Source organism: Rhea americana, unplaced genomic scaffold (genome assembly GCF_003343005.1).
Source record: "Rhea americana isolate MKP2758 unplaced genomic scaffold, rheAme1 scaffold_2, whole genome shotgun sequence".
NCBI lineage: Eukaryota > Metazoa > Chordata > Aves > Rheiformes > Rheidae > Rhea > Rhea americana.
In genome coordinates this window covers 13,345,783-13,371,077 of record NW_028186149.1, presented here as the reverse complement: position 1 = coordinate 13,371,077, position 25,295 = coordinate 13,345,783, and the positions used below count along the sequence as shown (strand labels likewise).

The 25,295-nt window shown below is 37.8% G+C and overlaps 1 long non-coding RNA gene across 2 annotated transcripts in view; it reads left to right on the top strand.

Moving 5' to 3' along the window:
* The window catches only part of LOC146596765 (uncharacterized), a 188,988-nt gene that overhangs the window by 94,987 nt on the left and 68,706 nt on the right, over positions 1-25,295 (top strand). Inside the window, exon 3 of one of the 2 annotated variants that reach the window (XR_014895699.1) lies at positions 10,027-10,089. The exons of the other annotated variant lie outside the window; for it this stretch is intronic. This is a non-coding gene — a long non-coding RNA (uncharacterized LOC146596765). Of the gene's footprint in view, positions 1-10,026; positions 10,090-25,295 lie in introns of those variants that run through there. 2 annotated transcript variants of the gene reach the window in all.

Sequence of the window (25,295 nt, the reverse complement as noted above, 5' to 3'; positions counted from 1 at the left end):
GTTTTTTTTCCTTCAAATTTAAAATTTATTTTGTGGTTGAAATTAAATAAAAGTCTCTTTCCCAGCCCCTTCCTTTGAGCTCCAGGTTCAAGGGGTGTATTTTTATGTGCTTCATACTTGTCTATTGTCATCTGGCAAAAATGATTTGGTGATTTTTTTTTTTTAATAAATTTGAAAGAACAAGTTAGTCCAATGAAAAGTATAGGCTTGATCACACTAAGCAAATTTAAGCAAGGCCTACATTTGCTTCCCTTCTAAAAAACAATGGCTCTTTTTTCTGATTCTTATCTTTGGAAGCTGCATTGCAGTTTGTGTTACTTAAGTGAGCTATCTTAAGCTGTCATGCTGTAGCCTTTCATCAAATCATAGAATTRGTAAGGTTGGAAGGGACCTCTGGAGATCACCTAGTCCAAACCTCAAATGAGTGGCCCATACGGGGATCGAACCCACAACCTTAGCATTATTAGCAGCACCCTCTAACCAACTGAGCTAAACCTAACTTTAAGACATTCTTATTGGCTATGGAGTACATTTTTTCCTTTGAGAGCATRTTTGTGAAGCAAAGGAACATTTTGCTCTGTTTTGGATCCCATTTTCCCCTATCTGCTATAAACTTTCAAAATTCCTTCTTAATTTTATGTATTTCATAGGATAGTGTATCTAGGACTTTTCTGTTCTCACACCTTTCTGATGACTGATTTATATTTGAATGTAATAGATAGTCAGAACCGCTTTATGAATTTTTCTTATAGTGATTTGAGTGCAGAGGAATTTTGCTTATATTTTCATTTCAGTTTTGTTTCCCATCTTGCGCTGAATCACTGTTAAATACCAATTCTTACCCTTGCTATTCTGGTAGGAGATTTGGGATTATGATCAGCTTCTTTTTCAAAAAAAATACAATTCCATAAATGAAGGGCAGGGGAAAAATGGAGCAAATGTGGCAAACATGGTTATTCATATAAGCAAATTTTGGTTATTCGTATAGTTGCCTTGCATTTTGCACAGACTATCCCTTTTATTTGTGTTTATAGGAATGCTATACAGCATTTGTTTTCAAATGGTGCTCTTTGAAATGTGTGTTTTTGAGCAGATTGGTAAAATCAGTGGCCCTATGACAGTTTAGAAAATATTATAGGTTTATAAAATGGCAAAATTACTGAACTCAGTTTTCATGAGATCACCAATGTAATGGCTAAGATAACACATTCTCTTACACATTACTAGAGGCTGAGTGCTGCCCACAGTAACTGCTGCTAGAATATGAAATAACTCATTATGTTTTTCTGGTATTGGATTTTACAGAGCAAAAAACTGCATTTTTCACTAGCAAAGTAGGCTAAACATATGAACTAATTGTGTGCTATACTGCATAAGAGCTTTGGGAAAAAATTATTTACTTAGGTATTCGTAGAGCACATGGTATAATAGGATCCTGGTCCTGTACCCAGGCTTTAGATGTTTTTCCACAGCAAATTGTTAATAAAATTTTTGTTTATATTATAGTAGTGATTTCATGTAAGAGATTATCTTTCATGGAAGAAGACTGTCATCAGGATGGTCATTCCACAGCTACACCTGGTTCTGATACTAGTTTGTGTGGAGCTTGCTGGTCTCTATGCTGTGCTCCGCTGCACTTCCTGAACCGGGAAAGGCTTTGATCTAGCCAGACTGGGTGGCTTTGCATCTGAGAAGCTGACATGAACTGTTTCGTGTTATAGATCATTCATCAGCAATTTCATAACGGTATGGAAAAAACGGTGCTTTCAAAACACCAATATTAGTTGGTTGTTTTCCTTAAACTAGTTATTTTCTTACTGATTTCAGAAGCCTCTTACTTTCTTCTCCCTGCTATGACACACACTCTGCCACTCAGTTTTATGCTGTGCTATGATGATACAGAATATGCCAAATATACTTTTCTTTTTGAAAATGAAAGACCAGATGACAAAACTGTTTTGTTCCTCTGTATTTTTCGCTGAAAACCTACTTTAAGAAAATTAGTTCTGTCTTGCCAAATTAACAGTTTAATGTGGTAATTAGCAAGTACTGCCAAAATATCTGTTCCAGCAAGGAATTGCATTTGGGAGCTCTTCTATTTTTTCCCTTAAGCACTGACCACAGAACTTAATTAACTTTCTTTTCCATCATAAATTCCAGTGCAGGCAATGACCACTGAGTTCTCCCCGACTCCTACATGTTCTGTTATGATAAATTGTCCTTTATGCGGCCAATCTGGAGGCAGGTGCTTGTATGAATCCTAGGGGTTATGCATACTAAACTATCCATAGGGCTGAGTAATCTGATCTTTTCACTGAAACCCCCGTCTTTATTCTGTATTTACGCTTCAGTGAAATAGGGAGATATTTATGGCAGAATGAGAGAGTTCCTCTCCTCTGTATTGTGCTTCTCATTTAAACCAGTCTCCCTGGAATTGATTTGCATGCATATCCTGTTAGATACCGAGTTTAGTCCCTTGACCCACATGACTGTTCTTCCTGTACTATTGCAAACATGACCTTTCTGTCCTTGCTTTTTCTCAGTAACTCTTATATTTTTATACATTTTGTATCAACATGTTCAGCTTCTGTCTCCACATTTCACCTTCCTTTGTTGTCACTACCACATTTCTRCATACTATTTGTGCTTCATCAGCTGAGCTGACATTGCCCAGCAGTTTGTGCATAGGGTCTTACTTTTCATTGTCTGTAGTTTTGCATGTGAGGTTTTTGTAAGTAGAAATCAGTAAAAGTTAAGTGACTAAGTTTTTTGAGCACTTTAGGAGAATCTTTCTAGGATTATGTCTATATCTTTGTATATGCTTTTGAAAAGTTTGTCATTAGACACATAGGAGCCAAAATTGAATCACAAAGCAGTGGAACGTAAGTTCTTATGTGAGCATGTGATGGCCTGAGAGACCATCTAGACTGTGCAGTGGACATTGCACTAAAACTTCTGAGCTTCAATGTTCATGCAAAGTTTTGTGTTGCTGTGCAGATGTACTAGCTTGGTTTATATACTAACCTTGGAAGACACTGTAACTCAGGAGCAATTTCCTGTGCTAGCAAGGAAGCATAGCAGAAAAAGCAATGTGAACCTTCATATAATCGTTGTTCTTGGTTCAAAACCAAAGCAATCCATAATTAAATCAAGCTCAAGTGTCTGTCACCAGATTGCCAATGAACGTTTTAATTATTAACAGGTTCCAAAGGGGGAGGGAAAAAATAACTACCTGCAAGGATAAACTTTGTTGTCTCCTACTACTGCATGTGTCATCATCATACCAAGTTGTCAAATTGACTTCCTCTCTTGAAAATATCTTAATGAAATTACTTCATAACTAGTGGAGGGTTAAACTGAAGTAATATTTAACAACAGCTTATGAATCCTTGTATTTTGCCAGGTAGAATATCATTACTGAGAAGTAAGATGTTTAAACTTCTAGATTTTTTCACCTATCGTCCAATTCTAACTGCAGTTTGGTTATTGTCTTGTATTCAAAATAAAAGCAGGACATCGAAGAACAGTAGTTGTCATGCTGAGCCTAAACACCATCAAGCAAAATACTTTTTCATACTTAAAAGCTTCTGTTTGATGTTCAGATCAGTCCTTAAAAAAACATAACGACARTTAGTGCCAGAGGGTTTTCTGAATTACTTTTGGTAAGGACACTCTAAAGTGGGAATAGCTATGATAGGTGGTGGTGGTGGTGTTTCTGTTTTTCAAAACAATCATATTCACATGCCTTGGAAATGAAAGTGAATCTCTTTTTTTAATGCAGTAAGCTTAGCTTGTAAAGAAAGACCAAACATGCTTGGATATGTCTAAGGTGCTTCATAATATTGTCACATAAGGGCATGACAAGTGCAGTGTCTACTCGGGAGAGGTGCTATCTGTTTGTAAGGTTGAAGGAATCTCATGATTTCTTCCTAGTGTTATATATGCTATATTAGAGTGAAGTAATAACGACCAATATTTTGTTAGGAGCCTGTGCTTACAGCTTAAAATCCTAATAACTGTGAATTCAGTATGTGGTGTAGTTTAAATTGTGCTTAAGAGAACTTATTTGCTTTTACCACTTGAAAACCCCAAAGCTATTTTTTTTATTTATTTCTTATTTTATATTATATTAGTTTTTATTAATTTCTTTAGTCCTGGTGCTTTTACAGATTGCAGTATTCAAAATGCAAAGAGGGGTTTCCAGTGGTTCCTGCTGTGGCAATTGGTGATTGGACTAGGTGTAAACTCACTTCCAAGAGAAATCACTATGTTCTTTGTTACTAACTACGTTGCATGTGCTGCTGCCAGCTTTAATATAAGCTCAGCTAGGCCCATATATATGTTATCAGTGTTTAGATAGATCAAATTGCACTCCTGGCTGGGTTTTTGTTTTTCATTTACATATTCCTGCTCTTTATAAGCAGAGCTGAGCAAGGAACTGCACCTTCCCACCATGCTGTCATTTGGGGAAGCTAGAAGCAGGGAAGACGAGTCTGTGTTCACATACCTTTATCTAGCAGTCTCTTTTACTGCTGCAGAATATCCTTCGGCCGGATATAAAGTAGGAGCTAGAGTAGCAAGAAACTTGGCTGTTGCTTCCATGGACGAGGGTTGATTAGGAGGAAGGGGGGTAGATATAGTTCCCTTGTAGGTGTCTTCTGTGTCACATGAGTGAATTAATTTCTGAGGGAGGATCCCAACACTTCAAAGGTTACTGTTACAGCCTACGGAACATGAATGGAGAAGAGAACTGACACTGCAGACCTAGCTCTGCTCCCAAGTTGATAATGTCTCTGCATGCCTCTTGATTGTATTCTGTATGGCTGCAAAAATATAAATGTGGAGAAATTCTACAGAAATGAGAGGGATTTTTTTCAAATGTATGGAGTTGCAATTCAGAGTAAAATTTGTTCCAGTATGCAGGATGTTCTGATATTTCCTAAAAGCTTTTAGTAARTCCTGATATCTGCACACCTTCTGCATCTAGGTAAGTCTGAAAGTGGCAGCAACCTGGAGTTATTTTCCATGTTAATTTCAGTGGTTGCTTTTTGTTGTTTTGATTATATTACTGAATTTTGAAGGTTAACTGTGTTCTTAGCACTTCAGTCAGAACTAAGTGCTAATGCTGTTTTTTTCTTTCCTGACAATTTAGAGCTTTAACTAGCACACAAAAAGAAGTCCATCAAAACTTTATCCTCCACTGAGTGTTATTACATTTGTAAAGATAATATTAATACACATTTTCTCCATGGATCATTATCTGGCAGTGGACCGATAATTGGGTATAAAACATTAACAGCTACAAAGGAATACTGATTCCTTTGGGCTTGTAATTGTTGTTCATTACAAATAGCTACCAAAATAGGCTTGAGCTGATTCATAGAGAATTAAGGAGATTTGATTTAGTAATATCTTCAGGTTTCTGAATAAATTATAAATGCATCTTGACTGTTAGAAGAAGCCACTGACATTATGAAATGGTAATGAACAGATTTTCAGGAGAAAAACAACCTCAACTGATCATCCTATTCAAAACCTATTAAGGTCTGATAAAATGAGCTTTTTTCCTTCCATGTATAGATGTGCAACAAGTCGTAAGTTGTGGACTTTAATAATATATCTTCTTCACAAGCAATAACACAGCAATTAGGAAGTGCTCACTGAGGTAGAAATAATGGTAACTGCTGTGCAGATTAGCTTTGCTAAAGGGAGTTCTCAGACATACAGTAAAGCAACATATTCCAGGTTCTTGTTGGTGTATAATTTCTACTTTATTTACTTATCATCTCAGTTAAAGAGGACTCCTGGCAGTAATGAGGCTACATAAATGCACATATAATACTATAAGATGTTACAAATTATGTAAAAGATAAATCTAATGATTACCTATTATAATGACAGTGCAATCACTGGGGAAATTGTATAGTTGTGAGAAGCCTATGGCTGGCAGGAGTGCCACTACACAGTGTATTCATTATTTCTGAGCTTCTTTTGCTTCTGCATGATATTGGTAGGAGATGTGTAATTCACTTGAAGAGGAACTACTAAACACAGTGGCTCACAAATCTTTATCTAGCGCAGCGATACTTAGTAGTAGTGTGATAAATATGAATATAACAATCCTAAAAACACGGAGATTTTTTTCTTGCTGTAAATTGCCAAGTATTTGTTATTGCTGTGTTAAAAAAGGAAGATAAGGTGACTGCCACACTGTATCTCCTATGTTGTAGCTACCTGAAAAATAGACATGTAAAAAGTGCCATGTACTGCAGGTTCCATCACAAGAGGATATGTTCAAGCCCATCAGTGCTAACTCAGGGATATGGGTGCTAGTATCTAAGAGCCCCGGCAGAGCTTTAATCTTCACAGTCTGCAAGGACTCTGACTCTGATGCCTCTGATGTAGAATGTTTAAAATGTTTAAAAAAAAAAAAAAAAAGTCAAACAGAACTTAGTCATAGATTAAGCATAGAATATTTAGAATATGTGCTTATAGTAAAACATTCATAAAATAGCAAATATTATTAAAATAAATTTAAAAACACTTCAGAAGTGTCAAGTTTTTTCTTCTTTTTTTATGCTAGATGATAATGCCAGAATCCTACCCTCTCCTCCTAAAAAGACCTTTAAGGGATTATATATGTAGTGTTGGATGCAAGGGGAATATAGGGGATCTGTTACACGAAATGATCTGAAGTATTCAGCAGAGAATGTTGCTAATGTAAGCGTGATATTTCTATAAATGAAATACGTGAAAGAGCCAAAACTATGGTTGAAAGAAATGAGATTGAGGTTGAAAAGTATTTCAACTGAAGTTGAAAAAAAAAATAAACTATTAAACATTCTCTGTAGTAGCTGACCACTTAGAACTTAAGATCTACATGCTTACTTATTTAGGAAACAAAATATGCATTTACTTTAGACGTCTTGTGTTTTGAAATATTGGCCATGGGGAAAACGTAGTGGATGAAGGTGTTCTTTCTTTTAAAAGAGAGAATAAAGGGGATATCAGCTCTTCTTTCAGTGTGGGTAGACTGTAGTAAGGTATAGATTCAAAGTGCGCGCAGAACTGTGTGGGCAGTGCTGAGCAAGCCTTGAGACGAATGGCAGAGAGGATGGAGGCGGAGCGGTCATGCCCCCTGCTTTGTGTGATACTGCTGCTGGAGTGCGAGCGTGCCGGCAGGGCCGCAGYGTCGTAGTCGGAGAGAAGCTGTGAATGGGAAAGATTATACGTTTGATRTTATATTGTTGGTGATTTGCAGACTTGCGGAAATATTTGAAGGAAGGGGAAGGGAATGAAAGTCAGTGATGACAAACATTATGGGGACTGGCCTCTTGGAGTAAGGTAATAAGCRCTTGAATAAAGCTGCATAAGTTGGGTGTAATATAGGTGTCTATATACAGTTACTTGGAAGAAGTACCTGTACTTTTAAAGGATGTGCCTGGAGTCAGTGAACTTCAGATGCTGGGTCAGGCCTTGCAGCACAYTTGTCTGTTTGACTCTGAGATGTCTGAAGTGTCATACTCCCCCTCTCACTTATTGATCCCAACATAATATTCAGGCTCAATCTGATCATCTAGATCTGCTTAAATAGCTAAGCACCCCCCCCCCCCCGTGTGTGTGTGTGTGTGTGGAGCTGCAAAGCTCAGGACAGTGGTGCAAGCGCTGCTATAGTGTGGCCAGCAGTGAGGCTCCCTCCTGCTGGCATCGCGGGTGAGGCTCCCTCCTGCTTGCCCGGCTCTGCTGGAAGTGGTATAAAGCAGGTCTTCCAGYACTGATCTCTGCTTGAGCTGCCGCTTTTAAGGGGCGGGCTCAGACCTGTCCTGTGAGTGGCCACCTGCAGTCCATCCCCCTTTGGCAGCCTCCTTGCTCTGGACCCTTCCCTGGAAATGTCTTCATCAGCTGCGACCAGCCGCTGCCTGCCGTAACATCTGGCAGCTTGCTCAAAGTGTTTGTAACCACTTGATCAGGCACAAKCCTTGGGACTTGAGTAGAAAGTCTGCCTTCCTGTAACAGTCACCCCCTCATGAGCACTCCAGTTTTAAGATAACTTGTCGTTTCCTGAGATCTCATTCATTCTCCTTTGAAGTAAACAGGCGTCATTCTTTACCTCAGCAATGTCTGGGCAACACCGTTTTTTCAGTGTGGTGGCACTGATATCGAGTTGAAATAGTTCAAACACATTCCATATTTAAATTACCTCAGCACACGTCACAAAAATGCTAATAAATTACAGTATCTATATTGTATGATACAGAACTTCCTTGTGGCAGTATTTTTGACTTTGGGCTTGTTAATCAGCAAGTAAGGCAGTATACCAAAACTGAATGTGTCGTGCTTTAGCTGTGATTCCAAATCATTTAAGTGTTTTTTTTTTGGGGGAGGGGGGGAATTAGGGAAGTCTTTGTCAAAAAGGAAAGAGGGAGCAGTATATTCTACAGCTACAGTCAAAATAGGTGACTGTACAGAAAAGTTCTGCCAAGTCCTGGGGACTAGCGTGGTTCATCTGGCATCCTTCTCGCTTCGTTGATATTGCGAGGGTCAGAGCTCATGGTCTCATTTTTGGTTGAAACTGATGGCACRGAAGACTCCCGTGTGCTTCCCTGCAGTGACAGTCGTGTGATTGCCATCTCCTAGCTGGAGGGAAGGGGATTCTGTGCTCACTTCTGCATTAATGTTTTGTCTGAATGGTGAAGTTATTCCCCTTCAAGTATATGTATCTGGTAGTATGGAACTACATTATCAAGAAAAGTGTGATTTCAATAAGGGTTGTCAACTCACAAGTATTGGAAGCTATCTTATCAGTATGATAAGCTATAGATTGTGCCAATATACTGTGCCTGACTCAAGCTCTCTGGGCTAAGTCATGTCAGGATYTGAAATTCATTGTTCCATAAAAAAGAATAGAAGGAGCCAAAATATCTGTGTGTGTAGATACATGTATGTATACAGAAAAAAACTTGTGAAGTCATTTAGAGACTCTGATAATTCCTGGCAATATGACAGCTTTTGCCTGGTTAGTATTCCAAGGGAAATACCAGAAGCCCAGTGACTTGGGACATTTAAAGCTAAACCAGACAAAACACCTCAACATTTCAGAGCAAGGAACACTGCTGCTCTGGCAGGGGAATGTTATAAATGTCCATGAGGTCTTGTGCATCTACAAGATAAGAAATTCTGTGAGTTTATATTCAGTGCCTCAGTGTGTAAAAGTACTGTTCACTTTTTAGAGTGCTTATCTTATTATTTTTAAAGGTAAAAGCTGTAAGGTGCAAGAGGCAATAAATGCATTAGTATAAGTAGTCTTTTATAAAGTTTGGCCATTAGAAATAACTCACCATGTATAAATCATGCATCATAATTATTGCATTTAAATGTTGCATTACACTTATGTTTACATTAATTCTTAACAGGTCTGATTTTTTTTTTCCATCTGAAAACATAATTGGAAACAATATTTTCCTTATTATTCTAAATAAAGTATTTTAATAAATGTTTATTTAGATACTATGTCATGGAAGGTTGCAGCCTTGGCTGCCTAATGTAATGTAAAAATCAATTAGGTACAGAAAAATATCTATTTTTAATTTATGAACACTGGATATCTGCCTGATCACTGCTGGGTAGCAATATCCATGACATTTATATATTAAAATAGTAATGATTAGTATTAATCTTGGACATGCTGTCGTGTTTACCTATTCATATATTCAAAGGTAATCTGTTTTCCTTGAATGCAGCTTTTGAGTTGCCATGTTGTATCATTTCTTTACCACAATGTCTTCTACAGTGGTTTGAATGCAATTTCTAACATGCATCATATATTCTAGGTTTATTTGTCTCATGCAGTGATCAGCATGCAAACATCACTGCGTATGTAAGCCCTGTAACTTATTGCATACAAAACAATGCAAAGATTTGAACATTGTGTAGCAATTAATATTCTCTCTGCTGATGCAAGTATGTTTTCTTCTCCCTCTACTTTCCTCTTCCATGCCCCCCGCCCCAACCATAAATCATTTCCAGCCTGTCAGAATGGATCTGTGCTGGCAAAGAAGCAAGGGTAATGTTTCAGTTTTCTCCATCTGGTAAGATATTTTCCGTTAGTTTTTCTCCCTCTATGTAGTTACTGAATTTACATGAAAAATTATATATTGTATGACTAATAAGATTCCCTGAAATAGAGTGGAGAAGCATGACCTATCTCTGACTAAATCTGAGGTTGTATGTGAGATAGGGTGAATTCTGTCATCTTAATGTCATTGAGAAGTGGAGCTGAGGACCAGGATGGCTTCCTGCACCACCAATGAAAAGAGGAGACTTGAGCTTACTGGCAAAGAGGCTAGGATGACGGCCATAGCTCTGAGGGTCATTGTACACAAAGTCCAAGAGCATCATTCTGTTCTTCTGCAGTGTCCAAAATCAAATATAAGAAGTAATTATAAGAAAATGTTTCTTTCTTTTCTTAAATATCTATTATTCCAACATCTAGGTGCTCTCAACAATGTCCTTTATGTGGCTTAAACTAAAAGCTTTGTGGATTATTATTTTTTTATTTAATTTATTTAGGAATATTATTAATTACTTTAAAAAGAATTCTGCATGGAAAGAAAGTGATATCCTCTGTGAGAGCCAGATGGTACACACCTGATAGCCCTTGTGAACTGTTCCCTGCATTTCTGTGGGAGCTTCCGTTACAAACTAGCTCACAAGTGAAGCATGAGTTTGTTATAACCATTAAAAATAACAGCTGAACTTTACTTACGTGACCAGAGAGAAATACTTGATCCTTCTGAAGTAACCACATACTGTTCTTGTAAGATCCRTGGACAAAGCTAATATCTGGACATACAAAAGGATAAATTCCCTTTAGATAGTTCAAGGTTCTATACCCTGGAGTGTAGCAACCCTTAGGGGAGAGGAACTATGAGGCTTGGGTAGCAAAAATGGAACTGGYGATGAAACTCTGCTCAGTGCTGTTACTCCTGGTACTCTCCAAGGGAGCTGATTCATGTCCTCAGTGGAAGAATTCCTCTCTCTTCCCCTTCATCATGACTTCCTAKTACCCAGCTTTTATCTGGGGGTTTTAGCTGATTTGCAGTAATTGCCAAATTCAAGTGTTTGAGGAAAAAAACTAAAAATCTTATTAAAATTATGACATAATTTAACCCCTCCACACACATTTTTAAATTTGCCTTTTCTTTTGCTAGGCCTTTTGGGTGCATTTGGTTCATATTTTCAAGTTTTACTTCACATCTGAGAGAACTAGACACTTTTTTAATGGAAGCTGAGATTCACATCTGTTCACATGATTTCAGCAGTCAGAGCTTTAAGAAAAATAGCAAATATCACAAGATTCATAGGAAAATAATGTAAGTTGGCAAGACTATCAGTTTCTTCCAAGCATACTTCCATTATAGTTAGGTTACTGGACCTGCTTATTTGTATTGCTAGGCTTCTTTGTAAGGGAAGAGCCTTGGTCTGAAAGAGAACAAAAAACTAGAAGGAATGGATGTAAATTCTCTGTGAAAGAGCAGAGAGGAAGCGTGCCTTTGCATGCATGCCTCTGTCTCCACTGATAGTCATCACTGAACACTGAAAACAAAATGCTGTTCGACTCTCTAAGTAGCAAGAATACTAAGAAAAGTACAGGCATGAAAGTGTCCTTGCAATTCCACAGCTAAATACACTATAATTATAATCTAATGCAATAACAATTTTAAGGGTGATTTCACAGCACAATATGAGATCTCTTTTGAGTGGTAGGGAGCCCCCATCCAGCCATCATCTAAACAATAGTTACAATTCCTTGGAAAAGGAAACATTTGGATCGAATTGTTGATACAGGACCAAAATACTTTTCCTTGTTGCACCTGAATTTCTTATAAGTGAGACTTTGAAATTGCACATATCTGCCCACACCTGGAGTCTGGAACTCCATACCCATATCCAAATGAAGGCAACCAGTCCTTATTTGTGGGTTTGATGTCTGTTTTTTCTTTTTTAAGTGTTAGGTATTGCTGTTATTTTTGTTCAGACTTTAACAGCTCCAAAATGCACTGTATGTCCCTGCACCTGGAAGAAAACTATTCTTATCCCAAGACATGGAGTTATAGAGCTATATAAATAAATAAAGATTAATAAATCTTTATTTTTGAATGAAGTCTAGGCATATGGCAAATAGTGCACTGTATGCACTACACTATATAACAGGAGGAATCTGGATAAGATCCTAACTAAAGACAGAAGTAATGGGAACACTGCTTTTATCCTGTAACTTCAGTCTCAGCTTTTTTCCTTTCTGTGTGTTTGTAAAGTCTGTCTAAGTCCTATTTGTGAGAATGTTCATTTCAGCCCCTTGGGTTGCTCTGTGGTCCAGCAGTGACTGGGAGTACTTCAGAGACAGCACGCTCTCAGGTGTCACATTACAGCATCTCCTCCGGCTGATAAAAGAGAAGTATTAATAAGCTCCCCAAAAGCCTGCTATCCAGGACTTTCACCACTGCAGTGCTATTCATTAACATGTTAGTAAGCATCAATAGATGCCTCCAAAAGAGACCAAAAGCAGCCAAAATAGAGCTGCTTTTTCCAAACAAAAGCAGTGGTGCAGAAATACTAGGTTTGAAAGGAGAGCTCCATTCTATTTCATTGGTCTTTCAAAACAAAGATGTAAGTCATCTTTATTAAATCAAAGAGACACCCTGTGTGCCTGCCAGCCTTTATGACTGCCAATCAGATTTCTGCAATGTTGTGTTTTCCCTCATGAAGCTAAAATGTGGCATGACGGGTTGAGAAAGGCAAGGGAAGAGAAAAGAAATAATAATTGAAAAGTTAAACTGATATAAATATGAATCCAAAGTTGTTTACAGATGTTTGTAAAGTATTTCACCACGATTTCGAAATCATGATTTGTTYTTGAAAGCTCTGCTGAGTTACATCTTCCGTATTTTCTGTTTGTCCAAAGTATGTATGCTTTTCCATTCAATTTTACATCTTGCCGAAGAATATTAGTTGACTTTCCTGTTTTAAAAGCAAAATAAAATAGAAAGGTGGCAGTTGTGAGAAAGATCATATAAACCAATATGTGTGCATAGGAGCAAAAAGGAAAATACTTGGTGAACCTGATGTCGCTTTAAAACACTGAGGAATTATAAGAAATCATCRTATTAATTAAAAAGATGTGTTTTGATGCAATAAAAGGCATTTTTTTTTAGATTGCAGTTGTGAGTAGCTTTCACCTTTGGAAATGCGTGATTCCAGTGGAAGTAGTTCAGATTTACAAGGCAGCTGTGCGTGTGTAATGAAAGGCAGTGATATACGCTGCTGTTTGGTCAAGTAAAGCTTTGAAATAGCTGCCCACTTGAGTTGTTGGCTCTTCTGTGGCACTTGGGATGTAAGGAGGTCTTAACACTGCTGATTTCAAATGAGTCTTTGTTATATATTTCRTGTCACTGAAGTCAATGAGGCTGAAACGCRTGTTAACTTGAGCATATACCTGGTTTTGGACTAGTAGTGTTTAACTGAAGTGTTTATGGAGGCATGATCTTGAATTCTTGTTTTTTTAGAAAGCTATTTAGATTGTGAGATTGTGGTTGAAATAATTACTTATTAAATGTTATAATTCCTATCCAGTTTCCAGTTAGTCTTACTGTGGAATGAGATACTGCAAAATTCCCAGGCAAAAAAATTCCCCAAAGCAAAACACAGGAATTTGCCTGAGAGGGAGTGACAAATAGAGAATGAGTGGATCAGGACACTACTTAAAACAGATGGGTTTCTGAATGCTGTGGAAATGCAGAAGCACAGCTGAGAAATTTAGGATGAAATTATAATCACAACTGTGCTGTGCCAAATGGGGAGGTTCTGTTCTTCTTCTCTTTACCTCCTTCTTGCATGCAGTCCGGCCCGCTCTTTGCACTGGCTCTTGTCAAACGCATTGCTGAGCTCGATTCCATGGGCTAGTCTTGCCAAGACCTCTCCACTTTGTTCACTGAGTTAGTTTTCCATGTTTTGGCCAGCTGAATCTGATCAGGTCCAGTAAGTCCCTGAAGATAAGAAACAGGAGAGCATGGATTTTGGCTAGCTGACCCAACTCAGTACAATGTCCAGGTGGGTGCTGGAGGCAGGAGCGCAGGGTGGGGAGTACACAGCTGTGAACAGATGGCAGAGTTGAGGTCTTTCTTTTTTAGCAGCAGAAACCAATTCCATCAGCTCACCATGGACCATGTAGCTTCATTCGCCTTTGACAGCATTCAGTTGCAGTGGCTTTGTTTCTAGCATGCTGATAACTGATGCAGATATAATTACCTTTTCTGACATATATTATCACCCTGGAGATTGATGTCTGTTTTAATGAAGTGGGAGAGTAAAGTTACTTTGTRTTATCTGCAATCAAAAATGGGAATACTCGTATTTATCCCAGGCACTTTTTGAACAAGCTGATTTCTGACAGCTTTTAATTGTTATCCTCTTTCATTGGTGATAACGATCAGCCAAATAAAAACCTGCCCGAAAAGGCATATATATATTTATATATATAAAAAGGCTAGTGCTTAAGGAAAATGGTAAGTTTTGTTTTGAGGAAATGCTATGTCCTTGGCRCTGGAGTTTTGTCTTAGGTTATGTTGTTCTGAGATAGTCTAGGTTATCTAGTTATTTCACTGTACAAATTACTCATTTAACATTTTTCAGCTTAAAATATATTTCAATAACAAGAGCTTGGACACCACAAAATAGGGTTTATAATACAAAGTCTGATGAAAAGAACTCTTCCAAAGATACAATGATAAGCAAATGCCAGCAAACCACAATAGATCTAACTGTGCTATGAAGACAAAGTTTTACTTTTATTTTTGTTTTATGCTTTGAACTTTGGTAGCACATGTTGGAACTTTATTCAAACTACTTTGAATTTTAATTTTTTTCAGTCAAATGTCAAGCCAGTATTATTTATCCTGTGGATTACACCAATGCTTACTGAAGAATTCACTAACACTGAGTTTCTACTTACTGTTTTTATCCATGCAGTAAGATGTTTTAAGTGTTGCCATCTTTTGGCCAAGAAGGCCAATGGTGTCCTGGGGTGCATTAGGAAGAGTATTGTCAGCAGGTCRAGGGAGGTGATCCTGCCCCTCTACTCAGCCCTGGTGAGGTCTCATCTGGAGTCCTGTGTCCAGTTCTGGGCTCCCCAGTCCAAGAGAGACRTGGAGCTACTGGAGAGAGTCYAGCGTAGGGCTACAAAGATGATCAGAGGGCTGGAGCACCTGCCCTGTGAGGAACGGCTGCGAGAGCTGGGCCTGTTCGGCCTGGAGGAGAGAAGACTGAGGKGGGATCTTATCAATGYGTACAAGTACCTGAAGGGAGGGTGTCAAGGGGACGGGGCCAAACTCTTTTCAGTTGTCTCATGTGACAGGACAAGAGGCAATGGGCAGAAGTTGAAGCACAGGAAGTTCTGCCTGACCGTGAGGAGGAATTTCTTCCCTGTGAGAGTGACGGAGCCCTGGCACAGGTTGCCCAGAGAGGCTGTGGAGTCTTCTCCTCTGGAGATCTTCACGGCTCGCTTGGATGCAACCMTGTCTAACATGCTCTAGGTGACCCTGCTGAGCGGAGGGGTTGGACTAGATGATCTCCAGAAGTCCCTTCCAAGCTTACTGATTCTATGATTCTGTGATCTGACCACTGCCCAGTTGGAAGTCATTTCAAGTTTCATAAGTTTTTGGTAGTGAAGCCTAAGAATTTTGTAAATTGTATGCATGTCTAGTATATTTGCATAGCTCTGATCTTTGCATTARTATATTTACTGGAAATATATTATGCTTTTCTTACTTCCTAGGGAAGTCAATAATCCATGGGATTTTGTTCTGTAGCACAGACTATCTGGCCTGACACAAAACCAGATAAGCATGTGGCATGAAAACAGATATTTTGGCCAAAAAAAAAAATAGGTAGTATAAAACAAATTCCAGAATTACCATAGTAGAGTTACAATTCTGGAATGTGGGACAGCTCACATAAATAAACCCTTAGATTGCTTTGACTGCAGTTCTGGTTACTCCAGGAGAGACAAATAGAAGTTTTTTCAGTGCTCTCTTTAGCATGAATCAAAGGTTCATTTCCTATGCTGGAAGGCTTGGGAAGAGAGACTAGGGACATGCTTCATCCAGGTCTATTGGACTGAATCTTTTCCATGTTGTAGCCATGTAAAGCATGAATGATCTAGTCCTTCCAAAATTACATTCTTTTTTTTTTTTTTTTTATACTGCAGGATATAGTCCTGCGAGATTATAAATTCAGCTGCCTGCTTTTCATCAACATAGTGTTTTAAATGTTCTTTTCCATCATAAAGGTATTTATTTTGTCTTCATTAAGCTCCCTGCCTCTTTTTGCCATAAGACAATGTGAAGTCCACTATGTATGAGATTTCTGTAAACAAAACAGTGCTTAGTTTTAAGCACTCTCAGTAAACAGTCTTTAGACTCTTTAATAAGATGTTTTAAACTTCAGAAAAGTTTGACTTTTACATTTCCCAGATGCCTGCTCTCATAGTTGATCTTGAAGTTCTACTGTAATGTCTCTGCTGTGTTTTTCAACGTTTCAGCTGTTCATAATCTTAGCATTTTTGTGAGACTTGCATACTAATAATTGAGTGTTTTCTATAATAGTTCATTGAATGTAGACAGACTTTTGTTCTGCTATGTAGAGGACCGGCTATAATTGCCTTGTTTTATTGCTCTACAAATTTAGGATACTGGTTAGTCTCTCAGCTTTTTCATAGGCAAAGCTCTCATCATTAGTGGAAATTAATAGATCCAAAGGGCTACAAGAACTTTTGCTGCCTTTGGAAAAAATGCTATAAGAATGCAGCACAGTGATTTGCTTTTGCAATTCATTTCAATACCCTTCTTTTCAGCAGTAGCACTGTAGTGCGTGTATTAATGTAGTACATTTAAACATCAGCAGATGGGGCCCTTGTTTCCTTTGAAGAATGGTTGGTCTTTGAATTTTATTTTTTTAATGTCTGTGGCAAGAATGATTTTTTTCTTGTTATAACACATTAAATTAATGTAGCCTTTGTAGTGGATATGGATCTAAACACAGATCAGAACACCCCAAACTTTAGTGGGAAGCGAGTGTTTCCAAATCTAAATGGAGATCTAAATTTCATGGCTGGCCCTTATTTCTGTAACTGACTGAACAAAAACCTCTACTTTGAACACCTCAGGAGTTTTTTAGGGTTTGGAAACCAACTCTCTGTCTYGTGGTTGAATCCTCCTTTCTGCTGTATTTCATAAATCTTTCTACAGGTGAAAAAAATAATGAAAACTTCTGTCTTCTCCAGAACAGGCAGCACTTTTCAAAGTTATTTACAAAACTCAGTTTCCCTTCCCCCAAGTTGAAATAATATAAAGGCTGTGTAAAAGTGAAGCAAAAGGCAATGTAAAAGTAAAAGAAAAACCAGCTTTCTTTTAACTGCTACATCTACGGGAAAAGCAAAGGGCTAAAGATAGCATATACATTTCCATGCCTTTCAAAGACCTTCAGTTATAAGTGGAATGGGCTAAATATTTTAGTATGGTGGAACTTTGCACCAGTAACTTTATTTCGAAGCTTGGTTGTCACCTTAACTGTTTGGCCTAAAATGCATGCATTTTATTTGCAAGTAAAAAATTGTATGAAAGGTGAAACAATACATGCTAATGCCTTAACCAATCTTATGAATGTATTACAAATAAATACTTGTATTTTGCAAATAGGTATCACATAGTTGAGAATGACTTTTTCTGAGTTGTTAATCTCTCTGATCTAAATCAGAACCTTATTTGAATGTGGCTATAAAGTGGATTTTTAACATACTGTATCATAGAGGGCAAATCTTTCTTATTATTGACTTGTAACACCAAAATTGCTCCTTCTGTGCTGTTCCAGTTTGTCATGTCAAAATGACTGCTGCTTACTTATGCCAGCTTCTGCATTTGGTAAAAATGCTCACAAACTTACAGATTGCAGATTTATTCTTTTAAAAAGCAGAATAACTAATTTTAAAAAATTCTCATATCAAGAAAACAAGCCGTGTTTGAAACATGAGGAACACACTCCTTTCATTTACTGGATATTGCACCGGAACACCACAGATTGATACTAAGGACTAAGGAAGTCCTCCTAATTTAAGTCAAAAATTACAGAACATGGAGATATAGTTAATTAGATAAAGCACATCAATTTGGTACCTCATTTATTGTTGTGTATACCTACATGTCATTGGTGCAGCCCTGATTTATGGTTATTCTTCATTTTCACTGTTGGAATTTGTGTACATTAAACAGCTTTTAAGTGCCTGGAGGTGGGGAACAGTAAAAAATTAGTAGTATTTTAATATTTTTTTTTTCTGGAGGGATGATAAGTTTTCTATCCTTAAATCTCTCTGTATGTTTGTGTTATCACAAACACCTAGTCAAGTTTGGTAAATTGAAAATAATAATCTACTCTAAAGATAGTACCGTGTGCTTCTGGTTAGGCCATTGTCCTTTTGCTAAAATGATGCTGAGTTTGCCAGAGGAATCAGTGAGCAAATAACAGGCATTTAAGTGCAGAGCAAGAGAGGCCCCACAAAGCAGATCCCTTCTTTTGTCAGTATCGTGGTGTGGCTCATAGCTTGCCTTCTAAAATGGACCCATCTAAAACAAAACATCTCAAATAAAAGCGCAGAGCTGAGCATCCCTAACTTTGAGCATATAAAATCTGAAGTTAAATGAAAATTTCCAAAGAGCAGCCATATTGCTGACTTGACTTAACTTCGACTTTCAGCCTTTGCCATTTTAGTTTGTGCTCTCCTATCTTTGTAGCTTATTTGCCTGTGATTGGTATATTTCTGGGAGAAACCCCTTTCCAAAAGGGGTTAATGCATGCAAAATATTTTGATTTCCAGTCATATTGTGGCACTTTTTAACTTTTAAATAATCTAAATGTAATTAATCTTATTTTGAGGCYGATACAATGCCAAAGTAGCTGTAGGTATTCATATGATTCCTCTCTATTTCAGTGAGTAGTGAGTCAGGATCTAGGGCATAAGATGTCAGTGCATCTAAATACTGTTGTGCATCATAGCCAAAATAGTTATTTGGCCTCGTCCTGTGGTGCAGACTTCACTGCATACAACTTCCTAGAAGAATAAATGGGTCAAACTCGATCACAGAGATGACTGCTGAGCACAGACAGCACCAAGACATCTCAAATTGTGTTAAACTGGCTTGCTCAGGCACTAGTAGCAGCCTAACTCTGCTCCCCCAAACTTGCTGAAAATGCTGGCTAAAACTCTGGCAAGATTTGAATCACCAGACTGAACTCCATCCTGCCGCAGCTGAGCTCCTGCCTCATTTCAGGTTTAGAAACCAAATGTTCGTGCGCTTTGCTCAGGGCTGGGTGCAGAGCAGACGTTAACCAAGAGAGGGACCAGTGCCGGAGCTGATTCCCCTGCTGGGCCCAAATTCTTCTGTGACAGTAGAACCTTAGTTCAAACTGACCAAGCATAGCTTTATTGTTTGGCTTAGCTCATATTTTAGAGAAAATAGTTTCTATATTGACTGCTTTTATTGTAGCTAATAATATGCATGGAAGCTATACTGGTTGCTCATCTAGCTGATTGAGGTCGTTAGCTCATAAGCAATACCTCTCATGGAAAGGCCGCCTCAGCTTACTATTCTGCTTGAATTAAAATGATTTTATCAGCATCGTATAGTATTAATCTCAGCCTCTTCATACTTCTCTGTACTTTATTACTGATTTTCCCTTTCCTCTGTCTCTGTCTTTGAGTATGTTTTTATCCTGATTGGGCTGAATTGGTCTGTTGTTTACACAGATATAAATATAATGGAACATAATATGATGAAGTCATTGGGGTTCTAAGCATCCATGCGACTACTTCCTAACTGCAGTTGGGTCTTGGGTAGCACTCAGCTGTGCTCCTGAGGAGCTTGGCCGTCTCCCGGGTCAACTCGGTCCAGAGAGCAGAAAGGCTGGCATTATACTCGGTCCAGACATCAGAAAGGCTGCCATTATTTATTGTAACTTGGCATGGCCTGACTTAAAACTGCATGTTTTAAAACTTTATTTACAGCACTGTTTCTTAGCCTCGTCTTCACCACAGTATTCTAAATGAATAATGTTCAATGTTTCACAATGCTTTAAATTAATAGATAACTATTTACAACGTTAACGGTGTCTTAATGAAGATTTTTACTTAGGATTACAAACAGCTGCTGGAAGTACAGTTCATCTATCATTTATAATCTTTTATTAAATTTGCACCTGGCAATGCAGCTATAGTTAAAAGTCTGTTAATTATAAGACCTCTGTTTGGGAGGACTGTAAGTCTCATTTCCAATCTTATCAGGCCTGAAGTTTGTATGCAATCTTTTCACTAAGATGAACTTCTTTCTCCTTGAAAGGATCAACATTTAACTCCTTCCCTTCTCAATAAATAGGTAGTTACTCAATATTTACCTGAAGATGCAAAATTAGAAAAGTGCTTCCCCCCCTCCTTTTTCCTTCTCTTTCTGAACCTCCTTTTGATTGGAATGAAAAAACAAATAGCAGAATAGACTTGAAAAAATAATTCGTAATAAATGATTTAACATGTGTAACTTTTTTCATTTGTGAATTGTCTGTGAGCTGCTTTTGATTCTCTCAAATGAATTTGCTATTCAAAATTATTCACCAAATACTTTATCTGAATAATTTTTGGTCTGGAGATTGTTGGCAAGCAGATTGTTGCATGTATTTGAATTTCTAATTTCAGATATCAGTCTGTATATGTTGATTAGATGTAGTAATATTTATGTTCTCTATTTGGAGGAGAAGATACTAGAACTCTTAAAACGGTCTTTGAAGCTAAATCCTGGTGTTTGCAAGTTCAGAATTGCCAGCAACTGCATATTCTCTGAGTGGTTTGGCTGGTGACTGCTCCCTGAGCGTAAACTCACTGGACAAAGTCTAAGTCTGCTGCCTCTTTTTCAGGAATCGTTCTCTCCTTACAACAAAGCACCACAAATACACGAAAAATTTATATATGCAAAAATGTGGAGATTACAAAAAAGTGTTAACGTAGTTTGACCTTATTTTATTAATCTTTTACTAATGTTTCTGAATGCTAACATCCAGCAGAGAGTTCAGATTGCCTTTCTCAGGGAGCTGCCGTTGTCAGGGAAGATCAGGCTGGAGGCAGGTAAGAGGATTGGAAGAGCGTACAGGAGCTGAGGGAATAGGACTGGAAAGGGAAAGCAGAATAGCGACAGAATAAATAAACCTGTCAATTCCAAGGCCACATTAAACTGTCCAGTATTGTGTATTGTTTTAAGCTGACAAATCTAATGAAGAGTATTGGAAGGATGGGTGAGCAGAGGGAAGGATGATTCGGTATATTGTTTTTATGTAGCATGTTCATACAAACTATCTCTAACCAGCTTACCAATAATGAGATATTGCTTTGCGGAACTCAATACAATAGCTTTTACATTTGTCACACAGTAAGACATGAAAGTGTCTTTAAGAAAGGCATAGAGAAGATGACGAAGGATATAAGAGAAACAGTGCAAGTTCTGTTAGAGGGAGAGAAGCAGGAAAGTGTAGAAGAATGACTAAGGATAAATGGATAACACACACGCTGGAGCTAGAACTGACCTGCTGGGTCATCTAGCCTGAAATCTGACGGATATCACAGGAATGCTTGCTACCTTAGAGAAGATGTTGACTGGCTTTCAGTGGGAATTAAAGCATCCAAATTTGGTTAATTTTGTGACTTTAAAGGTTCTCTTGATCCTATTTTCGGATAACATTTTATTGGTTCTTAGCTATCATCAGTACTTCGCCTTCCTTTATTGGCAGTGTATCCTGTACCAAGTGACTGGATTAATTACAATCAAAGCCTGAAGAGAAAGTTCTAAGATTGAGTTAAGAATTAGTGATTTCTAGGGAGGAAAGTTGCCTCTTACTAGGTGGATTAATACATCCCAGTGAAAGAATGACCTCAGATTATTAAACATCATACTGATCTTGTTGAAAAGAGTTGTAGGCACAGTGGCCTTAATAGGTGGGTATAGTGGTCAAGTGAATTACTGAAGTAAGTCCAGAAGAAAATTGTTACTAAAASCATGTTTTGTTTTGCTTATTAGGTAGCTTGATAGTGACAGTGGTTGTTGTCACTCTGACTGTAAGGAGTCTGTTGCCTTTTAGACRTTGCTGATATTAAGAGAGGCACTGCAAAATCCTAGAAGATGCTATTGTATTAAGAACATTGAGTAATACCTACTTCTTTTCAAAAGCACGATTAGTAGAGGGAATAGTTTTGGCTACGATCACTAGGGAGTAAAGAGGAAAACCTGAAGAGAATTATGAARAATGAAAGAAAGTTTAAAAACTCGGTGTTGACTTTAAGATTTTTAATCTTGGCAGTAAGGCAGAGATAAACTGTGGCATTGCTTTAGCTACTCATGCACCTCCACTGAAGTCAAAAGGGAATTATGCTGCTAGTAATAAGAAAGCAGAGTAAGCAGAATCTAGAGCCTTCTTAAATAACGTGGCCACCAGATTAGCAGATAACTCCTCTAGAGTCCAGTGGAACGTTGAAGCTTGCACTTTTTCAGTCTTTTTCTAGCTTGACTCACTGTTCTACTAGAGATTTTATTTTACATTTTTAATGCATTTTTTGAAAGTGCACTTTTGTCATAATACTGTTTTCTTCAGTTCCATGTGTTCTTCAGGCTTTTGAGATCTTTCTAAGCACTTTTGAGCATTGCTTTATGTACCTCTAGTAAAATCCTGCTTACTGAATCTTTTGGGTGAATATTTGCAGTTTGGATGACTAGCTGAAGGTGCACCAAATGGCGGCATTCAGAGGTATCTGACCAAGAATGATTGACAGTATCTGTAACTACTTATTATGTCAAGGCTTCAGCACACCGATTGATGGGAAATGATGTATAATAAATTAGAATGATCACACATCATTTCCCATCGATTGAAATGCCAAATCCTTTGATGGAGTAATGAGTTATGGCCAATACCACTCACTGTCTTAGTGGGAGATGGATTGCATATTCCTTCATCAATGTGATCAAACATCTACAGAATCCAAAGTACATATGTAGCACACAAGTTCCACTACGTTTTCAGTATAAACTGAGAGTAATATTACAAAGTCTGTGTTGCTTCTGTGGTATTACCAGTGCTATGTGACTACATGTGAAACATGGATAAATGTGAAAATGGGGCTTGAATTYATTCAATACATAAACTTTAAAGAAACATAAGCTAGATCCCTCTATTCTCCCATATGAACAGAAGACTAGGGATGAGACAAAACATATCAAAATCACATATGTAATAAATTMTAGTTAAGAAAATCCTAATTAATGAAAGCTCATTTTTTTTTCCTTAGATCTTTCCAGGATTGTGTGTCCTAACAGAAATAAAACATCACCTGTTCTGACTCAGGGAAGAGGTATATCTCTAGGAAAAGACACGGCCTCCAAATTATTAAAAGGAAAGAAAAATTTCTAGCAGCCAGTTAACTAGTGAGAAATTTCACTGCTTTTGTTGTTGTTTTTGTTGTTTTTGTATTTTTGGGGTAGTTTGGGGTATTTTTTGGTATTTTTCTTCCCCTTAAAAATAGTCTTCATTTCCATATCAATCTGTATTTTTTAAGATTACTGATTTGTACCAACTACTCTCTCTATCATTCTTTCTCAGGAAGGATACTTCAGTGCACATTGGTGTACACATACACATCTATAAATATTTAAAAGGCTGCACTGTAGTATCTTTTGTCTATTCTAATTTGTATATGCTCTGTGTGACAGACATTCAGTTTTACTTCACATATGTCTTACCACCAAGGATGGTGGTCCTCTTTATTAGCTGAAAAAATAGGAGAAAGCATCTGCTAACATCCAGGGTAATGTATCTAAGGAAAACATGATATTGAACAAAAGAAAAATAAAATGAGCTTGTCTTTGACCTCATGTATTGAACAGCCAGTTATACAAATTAAAGTTAAGCAGAGGCCATTTATTTTTCTCTACTGTTCTTTTAGACTGTTGGGAAGTAGATGCAATCTTTCTCTGATAAAGATTTCTGATGTAGAAATTAGAAAAATTATGTGAGGTAAGCTCTCTTAGGAAAGGAATTACAATGATTTTCTGCTTTTAAATCTTACTTTATTGGCCCATAGAGCTGGTTTTTGATGCACAACTACTCTGTGTTATCTGTGAGAAAATATGATGATGATGAAGAGGAAATACTTGTTACGTATGTAAATGTTGTGTAAATTCATTTTGCATTGAACTATATTAAAGTGGATATTTCTAGACAAACAGTTGCACAGCAGGGGGTGGTCAACAGAGTAATGACTGCAGTGTAAGATCAATAGACGTAAGCTAACTTTAAACCAGGTACTGATGCTGTCTTGCCAGAGCAGCAAGAGCTTTAATGTGGGCCAATTAACCCTACCTGTCATGAAGATTTTGCAGCAGGCACTGAATTTCAAAGTGCTATAGCAAGACAGCTACCAGATTAGCGCTGGCTAATTTAAGCTCTCATGAGTGTCTACGCAGCGCTGCAATCACTGTTCTTACAGACTACGTAACCTCTGTGATGTGAAAGCACTGTGGTCATGCGCAGGTACTGAGTCTGCAGGCAAGTATTTGTAAATTCAGAGATGTCAGAATGTGAGTTGCTTGTGATTTTTCAATTTTGCCTCCTTATGCCTCTGCAGTATCACGGAACCTTTAATTACATGATCATTTGCTATGTTTTTCTACAGACTCTATCTCATTCAATGCATAACGTAGGTAGCACTCAGAAACAGCAGCAGCTTTTTAGTATTTTCTTAAGGGGAAAGGAGAAACATAATCCTACATTTACATGCAGCTCTAACATAATTCCTCTGGACCTTCAGGAAAATTTGAAAGCTGAACTTTCGCTCTTCAAATGTGTGATGGACTTTAGGACAAAGAAATCCTGCTTAACCAATCTGATAACCTTCTATGATGAAATGACTGGCTAGGTAGATGAGGGAAGAGCAGTGGACATTGTGTACCTTGACTTCCGCAAGGCTTTGGACACTGTCTCCCATAACATCCTCCTAGRTAAGCTCAGGAAGTGTGGRTTAGACGAGTGGACAGTGAGGTGGGTTGAGAATTAGCTGAATGGCAGAGCTCAGAGGGTTGTCATCAGTGGAGTCCAGTTGGAGGCCTGTGGCTAGTGGTGTCCCCCAGGGCTCAGTACTGGGTCCCATCCTGTTC